Source organism: Rattus norvegicus, chromosome 2, assembly GCF_036323735.1.
Source record: "Rattus norvegicus strain BN/NHsdMcwi chromosome 2, GRCr8, whole genome shotgun sequence".
In the NCBI taxonomy this organism is placed as follows: Eukaryota; Metazoa; Chordata; class Mammalia; order Rodentia; family Muridae; genus Rattus; species Rattus norvegicus.
In genome coordinates, this window is record NC_086020.1 from 237949592 (window position 1) to 237966365 (window position 16774).

Consider the following 16774-nt stretch of genomic DNA (forward strand, 5'->3'; position numbering starts at 1 on the left):
GTAAGGGAGTGTAGGGTGGCCGGTTTGGGCCTTCACAGAGTTGGGATGTGTGTTTCTGGCATGGAAACCAGGCTTGGGAACTAGGTTGGTAGAGAGATTGCTGCCAGGCTCAGAGAGAGGCCTTCGGCAGTGTGATAGGGGATGGAGCAGAGCGGGTGAGAGGCTTTGCTGACTGAGAATTAAGATATCCAGCAGATATCTTGGGGCACTGCGGTGCCGGACATAGAGTGGATAAAATAAAGATAAAATAAAGCATTTTATTTATTATATTTTTACAACAACAAAAGTGCCTCTAGAAAGAGGACTGCCCTGGCCTTTTCCTCTTTACGTCTCAGCAACCAAGAGATGAGGAGATCGGTTACCCACAAGCCCCTTAATATTCTGAGTACGTTCCCCCAAACAGTGGAGCCAACTCGCCATGTCCTGAAACCTTTTTAAAAGTGTTTTTTCAGAGCAGTGGGAAGCTAATACAAGCCCCACGGTTTTTCTTAATTCCCCCATGCTCCTAGCACTTTGTGAAGAGGTCCTGTACTGACTTCCATTAACATCATATTTGTACCAGTGAAACGAAACGTCACAGCCTCAGTTCACTCCTTGGGAGCGTTGTTGGTTTTTGTCATTGTTATGATTAGAGAGCACTCTTGGTTGAAGGGAAGGCAGCCTCACAGTGGCTTGGAACCTTTGTGAGTTACTAAACAGAACGCTCAGAGGAAGGTGGTCCCAGCAGGTGTGGAAGTTCAGGGACCACCACAGACCTAAGAGGCTAAGTCAAACTGTCAAAGCAGGTAGCGTGGTTCAGAATTTAACAGTCATTGTTTCCCCTGCCTGCTGAGGAGACTGGCGCTCCTGTTGTAGACAGAGACCTTTTTTCTATTGCCTGGCCGCCACCATTCAGCAAACACTCGCTAAAGCATGAGGTCAGACTAGGACTTGGTGAATTTATATGCAGAATCAAGTGTTTGAGTTATTCGAGTTATGCTGGATTGTGCTTTTAAACAGATTTTTGTATAGCTAAATGACATTTTGGGGTTATGTAAAATCTTTTAGTTCTTTGGAAGTTTTTTTTTTTATTTGTCAGCTGAGCAAAGGTCTATATTTAAATTTTCAAATCTAAGAGAACAGAGCAAACTATACTGTTTTTAAAAAGACAGGGGCATCTGCTGTTTGGGAAGATAGCTGTGCGTGTATGTGTGTGTGTGTGTGTGTATGCGTGCGTGCATGTGCGTGTGCGTGTGGCGTGTGTGTGTGTGTGTCTGTGTGTGTGTGTGTGTGTGTATGCACACCACTTGTATACTGGAAAGGAAGGGGAGACTGAGCAAAGGCCAGGTATCTGGAGAATAATTGAGGGAAGTTTGTTTGGGGTTAAAGGATGGTATGAGGGCTAAAGTTGTTTTAAATTTAAATTACATGCTTAAGAGACCTATAAAACGGGCTGGAGAGATGGCTCAGTGGTTAAGAGCACTGACTGCTCTTCCAGAGGTCCTGAGTTCAAATCCCAGCAACCACATGGTGGCTCACAACCATCTGTAATGGGATCCGATGCCCTCTTCTGGTGTGTCTGAAGACAGCTACAGTGTACTCATATACAAAATAAATAAATAAATCTTTAAAAAAGAGACCTATAAGACAAAAATGCTTCTAACCTGTAAGTCCAAGGACGGTAACCCCCTGGAATGCTGGGGATGTTGTTCATGTGAGACAACAAGCCATGTGTTTTCATTTCTGTATACAAGGTTGGTTGCCACAACTACACAGGATGTGCTAGATCATATAGAGGAGGGGAGTATGTGGACAGGATATGTCGGGATGCAAGCTTGCCTCTGATTGGATGAAGATGAAAAGTACATACATAGCCTGTGGGTTTTGCTTTTAATAAGCACTGGACTGACATAATTAATGGCATTTTCTGGGAATCTCAGATATGGACTTGGCTGGTATCCACCGTCCTGGCCAGTATTGAATAAGGCTTGCTTCAAACCTGGCTTGGAAATTGTGGTGGTAGCATTAGTCTTACCCAATGGTATTAACGATGGCTTTACTAAACTTGAGACCGCACAAGCTTTCCAAAGTTTATAGCAGTCACAAGCTGGGCCTGGGCATCTGTAGTTCTGGGCGCGTAGGAGCCTGAGGCAGGAGGATCGGCTGAGCTGAGAAGTGTCTGTCGAGAACCTGAGTTGATGTGGCTGAAGTGTGAGATGGGGATTTAAAGATGGGGATTTAGTGTGCTTGCAGTTCACGTGTGTCTCACGTGTTTGCATGCTCTACTGAAGCAAAGCATCTCCTGTAACCCTGCCCAGTGCTGAGGAGATGGACACAGAGGGATTCTAGAGTTTGCAGACCAGCCAGTCCAACCAAGTCAATGAGTTCTGAGTTAAGTCGGGGAGATTCTCTCAAAGATGAAGTGTTACTATGTCACCTTCCGGCCTCTACATCACACACACACATATGTACATGTGAATGTCCTCACACGTGTTCTCTCTCTGTGAAACCTCCATGGCTGACACCTAGCCACCTTTCTATGATATAGTTTATCAGTTGCTTAAATGATTTATGTATGAGCAAATTTTGCATGACGTCTTAAAGTTAAAAACTCAACCTTGGGACACGTAAGTCGGGAAGCACTGTGTTAGTGTCTGCTAATCATTTCAAAAGCAGCCATGGTGTAAATGTTCTCAGCAGATCAGAGCAAAGTCTAACGTGCCAAGTGGGGAACACCCAGCGTACGGCTGTGTGCACGTGCATGTGCGTGTGCGTGCGGAACCTGGACCAACAGGAGAAGAGTGTGTGCTCTGTTTTCCTTCCATAGCACTTTTGAGTCATTTCAATTAAGTCAACTAACAGCTCACACGCAGGGCTGGTCAGAAAGATGTCTGTAATTGCCGCACAGCATCACCAGTCCACGCAGACGCGGAGAGGGTCAGGTTCCCTTAAATTTACAGCTATCTTCTGAAGTCAGAAAGCACAGCTTTCTGGAAGTGTGGTGCTTTGTTTGTGTGATGGGGTGGAGGTGGGATTGAACCCAGAGCTTTTTATAAGCTCTACCACTGAACCATATCCCCAGCTCGTGGTCTGGCTTGGCTTTGCTTGCTTTCTTCATGTATAATGTATATGTTTATGTATATGTATATGTGTATACACACACACACACACACATACACACACATTCAGTAAGGCTTAATTTCACCTACCCTGCTGTCCTTTAAAAGGTAGACCTGGCCAGAACCCAGACATAATGGAGGCAGGACCATTAAGAGAAGTGACTCAGCCCATAGTCTCATCTGTTCCAGCACACACAGGCCCTGACAGGAAATCTGCTTCGGTGGATCCCAGAAAGCACTGCTTATTGAGCAACCCAGATGATATGCATGGCAGCAGAAAGCAGTTATTCTGAGCTCTGAATCTGCAAGCCAGAAGCAGCCTTGTGCCTGAGGGTCTGTTTGGGTATTGGAAATCCTGTCTGTAAGAAAGGAATGGCTGAATTGGGGGTAGTTCAGAAGCTATTTAGCAGAATTAAGGTGTTTTAAAATGACACGTGCTTCTTCCCCCACCTGCCTCCTGCCTCCTCACAACAGTTGGTGCAGCCATGAGGAGCTGAGGTGACAGACATGAACTTGAACACAGCCCCTGCCCTCCCATTACACCCCCGTGGGAGAAGACAGACCACAAGCAAGGAAACAGCTGCTCTACATCCGGGTGAGAGCTGAATGGTGGAAGGAAACCATGTAGAGCCTCCGTGGGAAGAAAGTTCCAAAAAGATTCATCTAAAATGTCCCCCAAACACTCATGTTGTTGTAAATTTTACAGCAACACCAACAGGCCTTTAAAGGTGTTGTCCCCAGCCTCTGGCGCTATAGGGCAGTGGAGGAACTTCTGAGTGAGGGAGAGTCGGATATAGGGTTATGTCCTTGAAGGGGATTGAGCACTGGCCTCCTCCTCCCCACTGCCCCCTCCCTGGCCCCACTCTACTTCCTGCCTACTACAAAGTGAGCAGCTTTGTTCCAAGGATGCTGCCACCACCACCATGTTCCCTCAGCCTTGACCCAGCCCCAGAGCAGCAGGCTAACTGGCAGTGGGTGTGAGGCGGCGTGGTAAACCTCTCTTCCTTTAAATTTACTTCAGCTATTTCGTCACAGGGGCGGAAAGCTGACTGAGGGGCCAGGGGACTCAGAGGGGCTGCTTGGCTGGCACTTTCTGTGCTGAATAAGAAATCCCAGAAACGTAAGTTCAGCGTAAGCCAAACGTGAGTGGGAGGTCCCACACTAAGTACACAGGGAAGTAATCAAAGTCCAAAACCAGAGTGTAGATGTCTGGAAAGTGGGCCTATTCTCAAGGAAAGACTTTCTGTCATACAAACGCTGACCATACAGATGTGAGCCACATCTTTGGACAAGGTGTAGACGTCACCTGTTAAAGTGCTTACCTTGAAATAGAAAACATTCACCTTAACAGTCACCAAGTGTTAAAATGCCAACAAAATGCCTGGGGCACTGAGGACCCAGCAGACAAAACGGCCCTTGTTTACTGAGGCTTTACTCTAGCACATCAAACAAGCAATCAGAAGAAATGACAACGTATGATTGAAGGTTAGACAAGAGCAAGGTAATCTGATGCTTGGAGTCTGGAAGGGATTCTAATTTTAAGTCAAGGTGTCTAGTTAGGCCTCACATAGATGGTAGCATGTGTGTAAGGGATGCGAACACTCAGAGGCATTGAAGGGAAGCTAAGAGAAAGTGCTTAAAGACAGGGTTGGGCAGTGAACTGGTCCTGAGGCAGGGGTATTCCACTGAGGCTGAGGAACAGTGAGGGAGACAGGGATTAGCTGCTGGTGAGCACAGCTGTAGGATAGGAGGTCAGCGTGCTAAAAGGATTGTGTGGAGAGAATCAGGCCATGAGAACCTTACGGCTGGAAGAATTTTGGCTTTAATGATCCAAAGCAGAGAGAAGTCATGATCTGACTTATGTTTTATAACAGTTTTCCCACATGCCGGTGGGTAGACTTCAGGGGAGCAGGGGTGAAGATTTTCATGTTCTAGAAAACAAAACCAGCATTACGTGCACTTCCTTTAATTTTGCTCGAGAGGAAAACAGCCCAAGGAAAGCTGAAACAAACCCTTGCCCACCCCCCTTTTCCTAGCCATGCCAAGTTACTTTCTCTCAAGCCCAGAAAGGTCCCTTTCGTCTTTGGGCTACAGGTGTCCCTCTTGTAGTCTTTCAGACCTTGTCCTGTGTGTCGGTCACAATCTTTCTAGGCAACGGACTGAATACCTGACCACAAAGCCCTTACAATGAGCCTTGTACTATCCCGTGCGCACAGCAGTCTGGAGCTGTTATGCAGAGTCCCAAAGGTTGATTTAGCCATGAGGGGACTCGGGGATGCTGGCGTTTTCTTCGTGCTTTTGTCTTGCTGGTGTACAAGGTGCTGCCACAGTTCTAAATGTGTCTGAGACTGGAGGGGGCCAGCAAGGAGTGAGGAGAAAGACTTCTTAGGGGCTTGCGGGATAGAGGGCTCCCTTCCTAGGGCCCTGTTCCTCCCTCCTATTCTGTATGGACTGGACTTGGGTTCTGTGAGCAGCCCCTCAGTCAGTCCCTGCCAGGGAGGGACAGAGCACAGAAGTTTAGATCAGTGGATCTCAAAGGATGATCTGTGGTACCTTTGGGAGAGTCTCCCCAAAAGTCCTCCCAAGGGAATCTGTTGGGTCAAAAAGCTACTTTTGCTGTCACATTAAGACATCTGCCTTTGGCACTTTGTTTTTTATGAGTACACAGTGGAGTGTTCCAGAGACTAGCGTCACAGAATGTAAACCACTTGAAAATTTGTATGCCTTCTATTATCTTGGTAACAATGTATGCAAAATTTTAAATACCATGAAATTTTAAATACAGATTTTCATTAAAGTTTGTTATTTATGTTGACATTATTAATTTTTCTCAAGTTTTATTTCCATGTGGTTCTTATCCAGAGATGTGACCTAGACAAAGGAAAGTCTCTGGGAGAACTTGGTTACTTTACTGTGTGAAGTGTGGCAGATTGAACTGACTTAGCTAACCTAGGAGCGAATGCTCCCTGTTTCCTTGACAAAGTGTATAGGATGTTATAAGGTGAAGGCAGGTACAAGATAGAACAAGGACTGTCATTGGACAAGAAGGAAGGATGGGCGAGAGAAAAGTTTGAGGGAAGAGGAGACTGGAACGGAAGGAGGAGGGAGAGAAGCCTCAGAGAGAACATGGAGGCTGATGTTAAAATTCCTCTCTGCACATTTACAGGTTGTTATGGATATTCTTAAGGGATGGGTGTGTACAGGGCTTTGTATGTTTAGGTAGGCAGTTATATCTTATCAATTGGATCAGAGATTATTGTGTTGTGTGTTCTTTCTTGTGGAGAATTGAGTTTGGGAGAGTGTGTGGTGGCAGAGACACTGGGCCACCACGGAGTTGGGATGTGCATTTCTGGCAAGTTATCTAGCAGATATCTTGGGGCACTGCAGTGCTGGATCTAGTGTGGTAAAAGAAAGCCATTTAATATAATTTTACAATAAAGTGTAGTAGTAATATGCCCTAAATTACTGTTTCAGATGCCAAGAACCAGCCTCAGCTTGGAGAGGTGTGTCTGAGCAGCAAAACAAACGAACACCCACCCCCTCGATCAAATGGCGGTAGATGGTACAAGTTGAGGGCCTGTGTTCTGCTCAAGACAGCTTCCCAGACATCCCTCTGATGTCTAACAAGAAAGGGAGCTCTCTTGCTAGAAAAATAATCCTAAAAACTCTCCATAGCTCATCTCTTGCAGACCAAAATCCCACTCTTTTATTTTACAAATCAATTCAGTCATTTACCCCAGGTTCCCTTCTGATTATCCCAAGAGTTAGCATTCCAGGACCCCAGCCCCTTGATTCTTAGGGACAGCTAGCGCATTTTTTTTAACACTGCAAATGAATTCAGAGATCTGCCTGTCTCAGATAATAAACTTAACTGGATGGGACCCTGTCCTGAGGTTACCATTCTGACCAAGCCTGGATGGAAATTAGATTTGTCCCAGGCTGACCTTGAACTCAGGAATCTACCTGCCTTTGTATCCTTTTGATAAGCTGGCTCATAGTGCAGCTGCCTCTGTTCTTTTAGGTCTGTGAAACCCTTAATATAATTCATATTGCATCCTTATAATTTGCTTGGTTGAGAAATATTTTTGAACACATGTTTTCAGAGTTCTTTCCCACAGCCTTAAGGGCTGTCCTGAAGGCCACAGTGTTTACCATTTTTGCTAAGGACACACTCTCGCCTCCTGGACTTGTGCCATCTCTGATTATCGTGGAGTCATTGACCTTAAGGGGGAGCATTCCCTGAAGGAGGAACATGAAAATATGTACACTCTTGGAGGCCCACTCCAGGGGTGGGACCATTCCATCATGTCCCTTGCATGGCCAAGCTGGACTCAGCGTTCAAAGAACAAAGGCATTAAGATGTTTTTTGAGATAGGAAAAAGAATGATGTTTTGGAGAGTAGACAAATGAACTTTCAGAACACCCTTTGGGTGCAGAGAGAGCAACCACACCCCATTAATGGTCTGACTTAGCAAGTCAATCACTGGCCGTAATTCTCACTAGCGCTGCTCTCCAAAGCATTTTTGTAATGATGTGTCTGTCCTTGCTACCTGTGTTCAGCATCTAATCTGTCTCCCTCCTCTTCTAACGCTCATGTCTGCACTCTGATCCACTTCTCAGCATTGAGGGTATGTGTAGTTCTTCTCTCTCGTTCTTCTGTGGCAGTGAGGTATTCCTTGTTTTCCTTTTATGCTGTTTTGGTCTCAAATTGTTAACAGGAGCCACTTAACCCCAAACTTTTTTCTCCTCGAGTAAACACCTCGCTAGAAAACCCCAAACTTCTTTTTCTCCTCGAGTAAACACCTCGCTAGAACTCCACCACCCCGCCCTTTACTATGGATTCTCCATTTTCCTTTCTGGAGGAACTTTTGGTAGAGATAGTAGGGAGGTAGGTGGATCTGGCCAATTGCAGCTGTCATACATTTTCTTTGCACTCAGTGAGTGGGCCTAGGGAGTTTTTCCATCAACTTCTAGTTCACAAGTACTGTTGTTTCTTCATTTCCCTTTCCAGCTGTCTCCTCCCTAGGTTCCTTTCTTTGCTTAATTTTATTCACTACTCGAGCTTTACTAGCCCAGGCTAGCCTCGAGCTCCCAATGACCTTGAACTTCAGTTCTGCTGGTTCACAGACCTGCAACCTCACGCACGCTGTGTGCAGTCCTGCGGCCTGAACTCGGGGTTTCTTGCCCACTACCCCGGCTCTGGTTTTCCACTGATTTTTGTGCCATTGGTGTGTTGATTCCCGAGGCCACTTGACCTTCCTTCTCCAGTGCCTGACCCAATTCTGGATGCCCGTTGGTGTCTCTCCGATCTGGGGAGCGCACCCGGTTCTCCTTGGGAGCGTTGGGGTTCAGGGTCGCCTCGGAGGCCGGGCTCTAAAGCGGCTAGGACCCTCCTCTTGTCCCCGCGGAGAGCTAGGGGCGGGGAGCGGCGGCCTGGTGAACCCGGGTGTAACAGGTGCGGTGGCCGCAGCTGCGCGGGGGAGAGCGGCTGGGGTTGTCGTAGGCTAGTCCTCGCTGGACCAATGCGGGCCGCGGTTGTTCGTCGCCTGGCAACCGGCGGAGCCAATGGGCGGCGCCAGCGCAGGGCGGGGTGGGATGGGCGCCCGCGGAGGAAAGCGGCGAGAGGCGGGCCGGGCGGACCCGGCGGGCTGGAGGCTGCGCGGAACCGCTGCGTGCCGCCGCGGGTGCGGGCCCGCGGGCTACGGGAGGCGTGAGCCGCTCCCGGTGCCGTGACGGTGAGCGGCGGGATTGTGACGCGCAGCCGGGGAGGGCGCCGGGCTGGACGTGGGCGCATGCACCCGGGCCGGCACTGGGCGGGCTCGTCGCGGCCGTTGCAGCGGTTGGAGAGCGTTGCTGCCAGCCGCCTGCAGCGGGAAGTGTGAGGTAGGTGCTGGGGACCCCGCGCCCTTGCGGGATTCGGCGGGGGCATGCGCGGGGTCCCTTCGGCCCGCGTGGGCTCGGCGATCCCTCAGAGGCTGCCGTAGGACTTAGCGAGTGAGGTCCGCCGTAGGTGGGTGCTTCATCGTGGTCCAGCCCCACGTTTAGGGGAAGAACTTACATCATCGCAGGGGTAGACTTGCTGGAGAAATTATTTGGCCTCGATTTTTCCAGTGGTGCACAGTGAGTGAATGGTGAGCTCTGTCTGGTCAGCACGTAATTTCTCCTAGTGCAGGTCGCTGGGTTATGCAAGTCACCTGGGCCCAGGAAATAAAACTTGCCAAAAAATTCCCCATCAGCACCAGTAGAGGAATCTTTTCATTAACCCCCACAGTGTATCAGATCCATAACCGGCAACGCTGATGCAGTTGTGAGAACTGGGAGTTCCTTCTAGACTGTATGAAAGGTGGAGTCCAAGGATGAGAGCCTCCTGGATTTAAGGTTTGCTTCCATTCGGAATAGAGTCCAGGCCTGGAGTCAGCTGGAAATAGTGCTGCCGTGGAGCCCGCAATCCGTGGAAGGAAATCTTTCTAGTCCATAATTTGATCTCGAACGGAAAGGTCCGTATATGACGTGACACACATTTACGAGGCTGGATAAAATTCGAAATGGTCGCTCCAGCCAGCAAAACTTAATCCATCCAATCTCCTTACTCCCCAAGAGCTTGTGGGCCCAGGAAGCGTAGTTTATTCAAACTAAACAAGGCAAGCTGCCATCCCTGTCGACACTTGGTCCTGCCTGGTGTGCATGAAAGTTCCTCATACAAAAAACGATTCTCTGAGAGGAGGATTAGGAATGGATAGAATTCAAACCAGGGCGTTTTTCTGGTGACTGCTGGGGCCCCTACAGCCTGTCATTTTACACCCTTCCTTTCCTTCTTGTTCTCCAGCTGTACAGGGAAGATAATAGGCCCAGGGATTAAGTAACCAGGCTGAAGCAGCTTGGAGATAACTGCAGAAGCTGGGTCACTCCAGGATGAAACGTGAAGCTTACTCCATGACACATTGAGCCTTGTGACAAGACCTGTTAAGTCCATAGCATCCTCGACTTGCTCAGGCAGGTGTACAGGACATGGAAAAGTTAACTGTTCCTGCTGTCCCTGAGACCTCAAACCCAGCCCAGTCAAATTAATGTACTTGGCCTCTCTTAAAAGTGGACAAACCAGCTTGTTGGCCCAAACCGGTTAGGATATACTGAATGTGCCCTCACTCAGCATTCAGCTAGAGGGGGTGGCTGGAGGGAGGGGAGGTGGACAGGGAGGGAGGTAGAGAGAGAGAGAGAGAGAGAGAGAGCGCGCAAGAGAGCAAGCAAGCTTGCCTAGAACTGTGGCTGCCCCAACCTTTTACTCCAGCTACCAGGAGACTGAGGTGAGGACAGCTTGAGCCTAGGAGTTCCAGACCTAGTAGAACAACACACACATCCTACTTAAAAACAAGCTCCCTCTCATTCTGAATGCCCTCACACAGTCCCTGGGGAACCAGACCAGGGCCATGGACATGCAAGGCAAGTGTTCTGTTGCTGAAACCCAGTGTGCCTTTATTTTGAGGCAAGGTTGCCTTGTTACTAGCTTGCCCAAGCAGTCTTTGAACTCCTGCCTCAGCCTCCCAGTAGCTGGACTTATAGCCCCGTATTTCTAGGCTCAGTTTCAAGAGCGAATTTTAGTGATAGCTTCCTGTATCTTTTACACTAGCTGTGAACTTACCTTGCTGGCTTACCCAATTGTTCATAACAAGAGGCTGTGTGAGTGTTCTGTGTCTTTAATTATGGTTAGGTGCTTATGAGCATACAGCTTACTTAGACTCATGAGCTTCTAGGATGAGACAGTACACCATCCGTTATTAGTAATGGGAAAACCTAGATTTATACGGTTTGATGCTGGTCCAGTATTTTGTGTAGTGTAGGAGCGATTCACTGTATGTTAATAAATTTATTCTTTCAGTAAACATTTATTATCAGACACTCAGCTGCCAACTGCCAGGCCTAAGGATAAAAAGATGTGTTGCTCTGAATATTGTTCTGGGGGGTGGGGTGGGTTGGTGTTGTGTGGAGAAGGGGAGAATGCAAATGTGGGAGGGCCTTAGCAAAGAAGGCATCTCAGCTGTGTCCTGACAGGCGCTCACCAACTGGTGCGAGCAGCCAAGCAGGTGCCGGTTACAGGTGGTTGGTGTCCTTGTGGCTGCTGCGTTAGTGACAAGCATTAATAACAGTGCTGTGACCCTTGACCAATAAGGAATATCCACACGGTTTTGTTGGGGATTATATTGCTTCTGATGTAGAGTATGTCTGCCCAAGTTAGTAATTTGCACAGTCTATGGGCTCTGGACCTTGATGGTCTAGATAAGACCTGAAAGCTTTCCCCAGGCTTAACTGAAGCTGACAGGAGCCTTAACAGTGCAGCAGTGGCTGCTCAAGCGGGTCCTCTGTGCCAGGGCTGGAGAGCCAAAGGTGATGAAGATGCAGCCACCATGGAATCCAGTCCCAGCCCAGGGCAGGCCCTGAGGGATGGGAGGTCCAAAAATCTGGGGTGGGAGCAGTGTGGGATTCAGAGAGGAGACTCTGGGATCAATAGCAAGTCTTAATGGAAACTGAAGAGACTGACTACAGTCCTGAGGTTGTGCGGCTGCATGCTTCTCCTTCCTCAGTCTCCCTAGTCAGATACTCCATCCATCAGCACTGGACTTGTCCTGTTTGTAATGGAGGAGGGATGCGAATACTATGACCTACTTCCTGATGTGATCAGTTGTGCTGGCTACACACATGTGCCCTGGTAATACACAGAAATAGTGAGCATTTGGAACACCTGCTATCTATGTGATATGTTAGTGATTAGTCAGGCCTAGTCAGGCACTCTGGAGGCCAGAAAGAAGGATTCCAAGTTTAAGGCCATCCTAGGCTACTTGGAAATTCTGTCTCAAAAGCAAAGCAAAAAACTATAAACAAGCTGATAAAAAGCTCTAATTGAGGGAACAGGTCTCAGTCAGGATAAAGGCCATTGGCTCATCTGTGTGCCTGTGTACCTGGAATGTGACAAAATCAGAAGTACTAAAAATAGGACATTTGGGTGAAGCCCTTGAGTTTTGTTTGTTTTATGTAACTAGATTGTGTGGCTTTCGTGGGTGAATTTTGTGGATGATAATTTCCTCACAAGGTCAGGTTGGCTGTGTCTGCCCTCAGCTGTGATCTCCATTGAACACCTCTGTAAGCCTCCCTGTGTGCTCTGCCCTCACCTTGTCTCTTCAGTAACCGTGTTCTTCTGCCCAGCTGCTTTATAGAATAGCCCTCTCTGTCAGATTATAATTAAAGGGGGTGACAAGATCGTAGATGTGGTCAGCGAGGAGCCATGCTGTTCTATAATGAAGGGACAGGTTCACAGCCTTCCGCCATTCACTCCCAGCGCTTGCTGGGTCCAGAGGGGCCGGGCCTGAGGTCCTGGAGCACTGCCGCTCCCGTTCTCTTTCCAGGTCTGTAGCTGTACATAAACTGTCTCATAGTTTCTCCATCAGTGGAGTAGGGCTGGACCCACCCATTGCTTTCCTACGGCCACCTAAGGAGAAAAGGACGCAGCCAGTGAGCTACATGTGGCCTGCACTGGTCACTCTCTCCCTTGCTAGCTTTACATATCAGGTGGTACGTGCGTTCTTAATTCTCACCCCACCGATTTTTTGCCAGTCTGTGGAGAGCTTCATAGATCTCTAAAGTGTAGCCAGAGTGACTGGTCTTTATACTTTAAGGGAAGACATAACACAATGAATCCCAGGACCCTGGGTCATTGTGCCCCAAGGCTAGGACTGGAAAGAATTTAAAATATTTTTTAAAATGTGATTAACTGTATACATTTTGAAGGTTTATAAAGGATTTTAACTACAAATAATTAGCTAGTTCGTATTCCTTGGTCACCACACATTCTGTGTGTTTGTATGTATGCTCTATGTGTGCATGTATGTTTATATGTGGGTCGCATGGGCATGGGGAGTCACATGGGCATGGGTCAATGCATGTGCAGCGTGTATGTATAAAGGTAAGAGGACAACCTCGTGTGTGAGTCCTTAGGAGCCTTCCACCTTTTGTTTGAGACAGAGTCCTTTACTGGCCTGGGACTTTGCCACATATTGATGGAAAGAACTAAGGACAGATTACAGATGTCACCTACACACTTATCTATAGCTACAAACCTGGAGGGAAAACCCACAGTATTCCAAAGATCCTTACGTACATCCTGGCTCACTCAACTCAGAATACTGGGAGTGAAGGATGTGAACTCTCTCGCCTGCCTTAACGTTATCAGATGCATGGCTAATGGTAGGGCACTTGTGACTGCCCTGGGTTGCTTGTCTGTGCCTCCAGTCTTCCAGCACCTGGCTTTCCTGTGGGTCCCTGGGATCCAAACTCAGATCCTTAGGCTTGGGAGACAGCAGTTTACTGACTGGGTCCTTTTCTCAGCTTTCATCACAGTCTGTTGTGACCTTGTTTTTAATAATAAAACATGTAACACAAAGGGCCTTTGACAGTAACCTCTATATAACTTCTCTGTCCCCTTTCTGTAGGCAGTGATCACTGAATCCTGCATTCTTGTGTCATTCATAACACAGATTTATCACATTTGTTTTCTATATGTGAAGAAAGACCAAGTGTAGATAGCTGTAGATAAACTGTCTCATAGCAGATTTCCTTCAAGCTTAACATTTCTAAAGTAAGTTCTATTTAATTATGTCCTGTCTCTCGGAAGGAGCCTTCTGTGGTATGTCATAGGTTTCCTATGGCTGCATAGCTGCTCATCTTGGGACTAGGTCCTCCTATTTCCAGCGAGTGCTTGGGTTGTTGCAGGGTTAGGCCCTGAGCTCCTGCCCTGCTGCTGTGAAGGGCTCTGCTGCTTCCACACCCACCTCCGTGTGCACCAGTGTCTCCTGGTGCAGCTGCACTTGGTTGTGAGGCCTGCGCTTTAGTGCACAATGCTCAGTTACTTATGTTAGACAGAAAGTCATGTCTTCAGGATTTTATCATAATTTGCATTCCACACTATTTTATTCAGCCTTTGCCCAGTTGGGAGATATTATTAGAATCCTGCCTTTGATGGAGTTCACAGAGGAAGAGATTGCTCTGCGGGGCCAGATGGCCAAGAGAGTAGCTATGTGGCTGGGGCTGGGATCCTGGCTCTGCTAGCTCTCTGCCCCTCATGAGCCCTGTGACCCTGTCTGCATTACTGTTACATCTGCCTTAATCGTCTCTCCCGTGGAAGGTAGTTCGCTGTACACAGGGATGTGGTGAGGTGGACTTGGGAATCTGGGAAGCATTTAGACCAGCGTCCTGCACTCTGCTGATACTTGGCGTGTTCTGCACCTGAGGTCTAGTTGCGTACCTGCATCAGCCTTAACAGATCAATATTGCAGCCCTATCATGTAGGCAAGGAGATCAGCTTGGAGAGATGGTTTGTGGGAAGTGACTTAGGCAGAATAGGACCCCAGACCTGTGACCAGGCAAAGAGACCCTCTTGGTTTACATTCCCTAACAGAAAATCTTCCCGAAAGCCCTAAACACAACATGAAGGCAAATTAATAAGGTGATGAGGCGATGAGAGTTTTTAGTGTGGCCCTTCTTGCATGGAGTAGTGTTCTTTAGCTGTGGCTGTTTAAGTGTTCCATCACTGCAGTTCTGCTGAAGCCTCACGTCTGTGGAAAATATCCCTTGTACTATGCCAGGAAGGTGGAATGACTTGGATTTTAAGTTTGTAAAACTGAGGTTGAATTTAGTGTGTTTCTACTTGTAGGTGACAGAGCGTGATATAATTACAAGCTATAGTCTCCTCTAGACTGAAATTATAATTAAAGACGTTACTCATATTTTAAGTAAGTAAATTTCATTTTTGAGAGGTTAGTGACACAAATCATGCTGATCTTCAGTTCTCTGACTGAATTTAGAAGATTACTAATGTTGAAGGATTTCATTTTAACAATTTTATTTTCGTATTCCAACAATCTGGTAACTCAGCTTGGTGATATTTTAGCAGAAATGTTAGTGAACTATCTGAGAATCTCGTGCAGTATTTGAAGGCCGTCTGGCACCATGGCACGGTGTTCCTGTGCAAGGAGAAGCTGCTGCTACTTCCTGACCTGGCGGGCGTTAGCTGTAGAATTCTGACAGCAGGCGCGGTGTACTGTCCTGAGCTTGTCTTGCAAGTCAACTTGGGAAGAGCACTTGCTGTGTAAAGAGGCCCTTGTCCTGAAGGTGGGACACTGGCGTGCTCCTTTCCCTGATGTCATCGTCGATAGAGGGCAGACCTAGGGTGAGCAGGACAGGAGACATGGGCATTGGAGAGCGAGCACAGACTGGACGTGGGCATCTTTCTCGTTGCTGCTTGCTGACACGCACATTTGCCAGGATGGACACCCTGACTTGGAGTTTTCACTGATTAGTGTGGGTCATTTATGGGTGAACAGAAATGTTAAGCGTGCACTTACCTGCAAAAGATAGGACAGGTAAGAACATGAGAGGTGAAAGACGACAGTTGGTGGCCGGAACAACAGAGCTGTGTGGGCTTTGGGTCCTTGAGTAAAGATGCGCTGTGTGCTGCTCTATGCGAGGGACTTGGCTACAAAGACTAGGACATTCCCTACTTCTCCCGAAGCCTATGTATGAACCATTTAGCATCACACAGAACAATAAATAGAATAGTGGGTTCCATTCCTCATAAGCCAGGCGTCAGCAACCGTGGGGCCTGGTACCACTTCTAGCTCCACTTCACAGGGTGCATAGAAAGGAGTGTTGCAGGAGACTCGGAACGTATGACATCTGTTCCTCAGTGACAGATCATCTCAGCCTAGTACAGCCTAGTACCTGTCTCAACCTCACAGCAAGCACGTCCTACCTCACAGCTTCCGTGCATCAAGGGTCTTGGCAGAGTTTAGCAGAAGGCCTGTGACTCGGGGCCTTATCGGGGCCATCATCCTTGCCTGAGCCAGGGCTTAGGCAAAATCTGCTTCCAGCTTGTTCTGACTCTTGGCAGGCCTGGTGACCTTTTGGTCACAGGTGTCAGTTCCTTGTCATGGTGCTCTCAGGGGTGCTCACAGCAGGATGGCTTGCTCTGTCCAGAAAGAACAGTGAAGGGAAAACTCAAATGGAGCAGCACAATCATAGCCTGATCTTCAGAGTTAAGCCATGTCATGTTGCCTATACTGTTAGAAGGCCATACCCACAGCAGAGTGACCCAAGGCTATCCCAGCAGGAGCAGGACTAAGGGGGTTCTTAGAGACTGCCCACACTAAAGCTCTACGGACTATGGGAAGAGCCTGAGTCTTTAGAAGGGATAACAAGTTCCACTGGGAAGGATGGCTATAATTAATGGTAACTCGAAATATTTTTGTGAAATGCTTAGTTTTGACATTGAATTAGAATTTACCTTAGGGTAAAAATATGTATAAACAAGATGCTGGTGCCTGTGCAGACACAGCTGATGGGCTGGTTTGGATTTGAGTCTGACTTGTGTAGGGATGACGTGCTCTGAGTTATGACCTGCACATGCTGAATGGCGGAGGGCTGAGAGGGGCAGCAACTGTGAGCAGAAGTGCAGCCGGGCAGCCTCGCTGAGCAGCCTGTTTCCAGTGCTTGACACAGAAAACTAAGCATGAGCTGGAACTGGCAGAAACAGCGATGAACTGGGGGATGTCTTCCTTCGTAGAAAAGCATTCCTTTTGGGATAGGTTAAGAAGGTACCGTGGGTGTACAGAAGCCAGGCGTGAGGCCAC

General features: G+C 47.9%; 1 protein-coding gene across 7 annotated transcripts in view; it reads left to right on the forward strand.

The window, feature by feature from the left end:
* Positions 1-8694: 8694 nt before the first annotated feature.
* The window catches only part of Ssx2ip (SSX family member 2 interacting protein), a 32741-nt gene continuing 24661 nt past the window's right edge, over positions 8695-16774 (forward strand). The window contains exons 1-2 of one of the 7 annotated variants that reach the window (NM_175597.3): positions 8873-8981; positions 9925-10091. The gene's annotated coding sequence lies outside the window, so the exon portion shown is untranslated. The other 6 variants (XM_063281685.1, XM_006233454.5, XM_006233455.5 and 3 more) reach the window with 6 other exon arrangements.